General features: G+C 43.5%; 1 protein-coding gene across 1 annotated transcript in view; it reads left to right on the top strand.

The window, feature by feature from the left end:
- Positions 1-391: 391 nt before the first annotated feature.
- strbp (spermatid perinuclear RNA binding protein) overlaps positions 392-6,000 on the top strand; it is a gene marked incomplete at its 3' end in the record, with an annotated part of 103,456 nt that continues 97,847 nt past the window's right edge. The window contains exon 1 of the mRNA XM_080018223.1: positions 392-486. The remainder of the gene's footprint in view (positions 487-6,000) is intronic.

Genomic DNA, 6,000 nt, shown 5'->3' with positions numbered 1-6,000 from the left:
CAGTCCAGGCGCGCCGCTCGCTGATGACGTCATCAGGAGGCTGCCGCCAGAGAGCCGCGCGGAGCAGGCTGCGTGTCCGGCGCCGAGGCGGACCGCCGGACGTCGACGGTGGAAATGGGGGCTTCGGGGAGCCGTTCTCCGCGGTCGTGCGCCCGTCGGCTTCGCGAGAGTCCCAGCTCGCCCGAGGCCCGGGCCTCCCGGGGCGTCAGCCCGGAGGCGGGTCGAGCTAGGCCAGCGAACGCCCTGCTTGCCGTAAGCGGACCAGTCGAGAGGTTGCATTCCGCACGCTGCGCGTCTCTCCCGAATCACAGAAGCGGAACCAACCCCGAATGTCGGCTCTCGATAGGTCGCCGCCCTCCGTTTGGCGTCGACTCAAACAGCGGGTAAACGTCATCGAACGCCTTGGCGTCGGAGCTCACCCGCCGTTAGCGTTGTGCGCTGTGTAAAGCGATGGGGCAGCGGAGTAGTTCGTCTTCCACTAACCGCGTAAGTGGCGCAGGGAAGGGGGCGCGACTTTCCCGGAAAACAAACAGGCGCATACGGTCATCGGTAACAAATAGTAAACCGTTTAGCCTCCGTGGCAACAATTCGAAACGCTAAGCAGGAGAGTGTGCATGTATTCTGATAGATGTACATGTTTTGTATGAATACTCTTGTTTGCGCAGGGTAATAAGCAGAGCGGGTACGAAAAACACGTACTATGCAGCGGTTCAAAAACCACTTGCCCCAGTTATAGCTGTGGTGTCTCTGGGCCTTTCCGCTCAAAATGTGCTATAAGGAGATGTGAAGCAAGTTAAAAAACAAAAACGAAACCTCAGTGTGAATCTAGGCGAAAACCTGCCTGTCGCTCCTGCCTCTATTACAAACCACTGGTCGTCATCAGTTCTAGATATCAAGTCGTAATTTGCAGACATGGAGCCATTAAAAACAAAGTATTTTTCTTTTTATATGTTATATAATATTAGCATTAAATCTTTAACCTACCGTATGCAGTTTAGTCTGGTAGTCAAGAGTGTCAAAACGGTGGGAACTGTTAATAAAATCCGTATTTCTTATAGCCGTGCCAAGTTACCCGGGTGCTTTTACTTGTATTGTTGAATTAACGTCATTCATCTTGTTAATATCCTCTGACGCAGGTAGCTTAGTTACTGATATTGGACATTTAAACATAAAAAAACATGGATTGATTCCACATGTTCATGAACTTCTACCTGCTCCGCACACATCTGTGTGATTCAAAAGATTTATATTTGCTGGTTAACTGTCAATTCACAACTGATGTTGTGCTGCGAGAGGGTTTGCAGACATAACAGAGCAGACCTTGGAGTTGCCCAGTTCATATAATTGAGGTGTGGTGGTTCTATTTTTTATATACATTTTTATTTTATTTTTTTTAAGCCGGTGATATTGGCTGTTAACTGTGTTGTTATTGTCACATTAGATCTGTATGGTCTGACTAGAAAGTGTTGTCCTTTTTCGTTAACTTTTGCTTTACTTTGAATGGATTGCAAACCTTTATACATTGTCTGCTGATGGATTTGATTCGGCCTATCATTTTTGTTTCTCACCTAGACTAGACCTAGTTAGTCGTAGCGTGGTGTCAGTGGCTATACTATGTGTGTTTAGTATATTGCCGTGGATGTTGATTTATCGGTCAACCAAACTTGCCATCTCTACAGGTATGATTTTATTTGAGGTGCTAATGGTGGATAGAATCGCACACATCAGTAGCAATGTGTTTTGATCTTTACATTTAGGGAAGGCTGAATTTGCTCTAGACACTTGCGTAGACAGTTTCCGCTTCATGTGTGGCTTTGACACATTTGGGGATGACTGCAACAGACTCGCAGTCTTTTAAATGTTACACTGCTGCAATAAGGTCACAGCTGGTTAAAAAGTTGTTTGTCTTTTGGGTTGTAGAGATAAAATGACATTGATGGACAAGGAACAGTGGGAAAGGAGGAAGGAAGAGGGAGATGCTAAAGGGAGACCAAAAGCTTTCATAGGCCACTGTTGTTAATGCATTTTATTCTTTTATTATAAGTGTTTGCCCTTTACAACATCCTGCTTCTTGCCTGGTCCCAAGTTGTGTCCAGTTTGATGTGTCTCATGTCTCCTGGCTGTACTACTCTTGAAGCTATGTGCCACTATGTGTGTCTTGCTCCAGATGGCAGCATGAGGCTGTAACCTACCATCCTTTATCATCCTACCATGGCCTGGCATGATGTGAATGGGTTATCTGCCTCTCTCACCACATACTCTCACAAACAGGGCGATGTCAGGATGTCTACAGTAACTCTTCTTTTTGACAGGCGGACCTTGCACTGTTGTCTTGTGCGGCTGACTGCATTGCCCCGCGTGTAACGTGGAGTTATCTTCACAGCCCTTAGGGTGCTGTTCTGTTATCGCTGCAAAATGAATAGGGCTGTTATCCTGGCAGTTACAAATTAATCCCCCCCCTGTTTAAATTCAGAGCCAGGGTTCAGACAGACATTATCTCCTGATATTGCGAAGCCTATGGTCTCAGCACTGTGTTTTGGGTACGCTATAGTGACATCATAACCAAGGAAGATGTTGAATTCACAAGATGGTGATTTTAAATTAATAACAAGTGGTTCTTTATATGGAAAAATGATCAACATCATAGGCGGATTTTGAGTCTTGAGTCAGCAGAGATGCAGGAATTTCAGGAGAATGACATCAATTCAGGTGACAAGTGGCGCGTTCTATGATTCACCCCGACCTCCCTGGACAGCAGAACCCAACCCAGTTTATGAGCATTTTTCAGAGAAGGTGGCACCGGGAGAAACTGAAGCCTCCGGCTTTAGTGGCTATTTAACATTTCACTGTTGACTGGTGGATGGAGGTGGAATGATGTATGTGGCGGGCTGTTTAAAATTACTGGGAGCACACCCGCCAAGCGCTATGAGAAAACGTGCAACATACACAGGTTGCTCCCTACTTTAATGTGAACAAATTAGATTAATTAAATTAAATGCAAAGAAGCAACGATAATGTACACTTGTCAGGGGCACCCGACTAACTTATTGTGCCATGTGGACAATAGTTATAGCCAAGAATAAAATAAGACGTTACTTGTGTTTCATCATTTTATTAGGCGGTTATTAACACATAACTGCCTGCCTGGTGCTAATCTGGATTAATTCAGAACTAGCTGGAGATACAGCATGACAATCAGAGATAAATGGGTCTCACAACACTTCAAGAGCTGATCGAATTGACTGAAATCCAGATCATACTGAAGATGATTAATCCACGAACATCTTCAGTATGATCGATTCAAAATACTTTCTGTAATCCCAAATAGCAGGTAATAAGCAGATCGATAGACCTTGTTTCGTGACACTTTTATGGCTGTGCTTCATATTTTATATTCCTATGCCTCTCTCCAGTGTCCTTATGCCTTTGACACTGAGTGCCGTAGAGCCATAGGGTTTATTACAAACCGTAAAGCTATTTTACAGCGTTCTGTCTTGTAACCTTACATAGATTGAACCACCGTCCCTGCTCATAAAGCTATTCATGGATGCTGTTCTCTAATTGTTCTCCATTTTGAAATTGAGGCTGCGTTAGAACCCTTAAGCAAATTGCTGCCTCTGCTTGCAGGAAGTGTTTATGCTACGTGTCTACGGTTGGAGCTGAATAAAACAATGGGGCTTTGAAATGGACCGTACTCGCTCAATCTCAAACGTCAAAACAGTATGAGAGACTTCACGTGTGGGTCCTCGTCATGAGTGTGTTTGGAAGTTGCAGTTGGTCTACATGTCAAGTAAGGTATTTAACAGTTGCTGTGTTTTCTTTTTTTATTGGAAACATGTGTAACAAGTCCCTTGTACTTTTGATCTCATAAACCATGGCCATTACAGAATCTTAACAGCACTGGCCTGTTATTTTATCCAGTCCACCGAATACATAGAGGGCAAATTGAAGCATTCAATAGTTTTTATTAGTTTTATTTTATTTTTTATAAAAAATTTTTTCCTCAAGGACTCTCTGTATCTGCTAGCTGTCAAAGGCCAACTGTAGCTGCTTCATAGTGGTGTGTTTCTTCGTAAGGGGACCGCTAAACAAGGGTGGGCCTGTTTTAATGGCTCTGCTTTCTCGGTGGCGATTTGCACTCTGGGCTAAGGAATGGTGGGTTCATTTTAGAAGCCCCGCTGTAGAGCATAAGCTGTGGATGAGAACCTGCGACACCTGGGACATAAAGTCAGTTTCGACTAAGGCCAGACGTGACGGCAAATGAAAGGGATCTTTTTCGTTAATGTCAAACCAACATCTTCTCTCCACCCCCGCTACATCACATAGCATGCACACATGCGACTCTTCAATAATAATAATAATAATAATAATAATAATAATAATAATAATACGAGGCACAAACAAATGTGCCTCTATACAAGCTTATATGGAGCCAGCAGGTTTAGGCTAAAACACGGATCCCCCAAAAGACTGCTGCAGTGCACCACTTATGCTGTAGTCAGCTCAGGCTATTTCTGTTTCCCCAAGTCAGCCTGCCAACCAGCAACCCTGCCTACCTCAGAGCAGCCCGGCAGGTAATCCACTTAATCTGTGAGATTTAAAACATTCACGTCCTGGTCCCTCTTTTGAGTAAAATGTGTACAATGGACAACAGTAGTTGCAGCAACTGTAGGGTAAGTAAAAAAAATAAAATATATAAACAGGGTCTATGTCGTTAAGTTTAATCCCAAGAAACTGAAAGTTTAATAAACAGACAGAACAGAGTCTTAATGAGGTTCAAGGTCATTTTAGCGGTTCACCTCTGTCAGCCGCCCGGAGGTACTTTGTACGCCCTTTTCACTGCACCACACTGACCTGTGGGGAAAAAAAAAACATACTTTTTCTAGCACTGAGAACTTGGTAAATGTGCCCGCAGCTCAGCCTCCATAAATTTATCCCGAGATGTGTTGCTTTTGTTTCAGAGTATATGTAGTAGCCAGTTGAAAAGATTTGGAGTAATTTGCATTCTTGGAGCATTCTTCACCGACAATGTTTTTTTCAATACTGTTCAAAAGTGCTGAGGGCAGCAGTACGAGCTGTGTTTGTTGATGGTTTACTATGTAATGGGTGGTGCTTGCCTTGCTATGACTCAAAAGGCAGTAACATTACGCAAGGTTAATGATTCCCTACATGAACTCGCATGTATTTTTAAGCATTTTCCAGCTAAATAAAATAAAATGCTTTTAGATGTTGTAGCTTTTCTGCATCTGTAATATCAAAATCCCTGTCCTTGGATTCTCACTTTAAAGCGATGGATGCATAATTAGAAGGATGGATAGTAGAGGCGGAATGTGGCAATGTACATTTTGTTTGCGCAAAGCTGTATGGGATGCGTCATCCAAAGTAAACTTTCCAGGTGTTGCAGAGCGGAAGTACCGTATTTCCTCAAATATATAACGGGAGTCAAATAAAAACCGGGCGTCTAATAAATGCTGGGGGTGTGGTCCACATGAACAAGTAAAAGCCTGCGGGGGGAAACTGATCGGGGTTGTGGTGCTATTCCGGTGCTCCGCTCCGCTCCCAAACAAAGCAAATAAAAGCTGTTATTTATTGTAGCTGTATTTAATTTACTCTGTTTCCTACTGCCGCATCGCAGATCCCTTCTTGGGACAAATGCCCCGCCCTGAGTGATCTCGCTCTCAAATGCTCCAAGCAGGAAGTGGTTTTCCCCTGTTGGCTACCACTACAAATGTGCCTTTCGGGGTAGCTACCAGTTTTTGTTTTTTTTTTCCACCATACATGTGTTTGCACATTGCAGCTGGAAGTTTAATTTAAAATTCATACTAAAATATGGTCAAATGTACTTTATTAAACAAGAGGGAATTAGATATAAATGCCTGCCTCCAATATATGCCTGTTTCCAATAAAGTCCTGGTACCCACTGCAGTTGAGGTAAACAATGGTCACTATTTGAGGAAATACGGTAATTCAAATAATAATAAAAATGAACAGATACCACAA

Source organism: Zeus faber (assembly GCF_960531495.2).
Source record: "Zeus faber genome assembly, chromosome: 17".
In the NCBI taxonomy this organism is placed as follows: Eukaryota; Metazoa; Chordata; class Actinopteri; order Zeiformes; family Zeidae; genus Zeus; species Zeus faber.
Note: the sequence above shows the minus strand (reverse complement) of the source record. Positions and strands in the feature narration are given on the sequence as shown.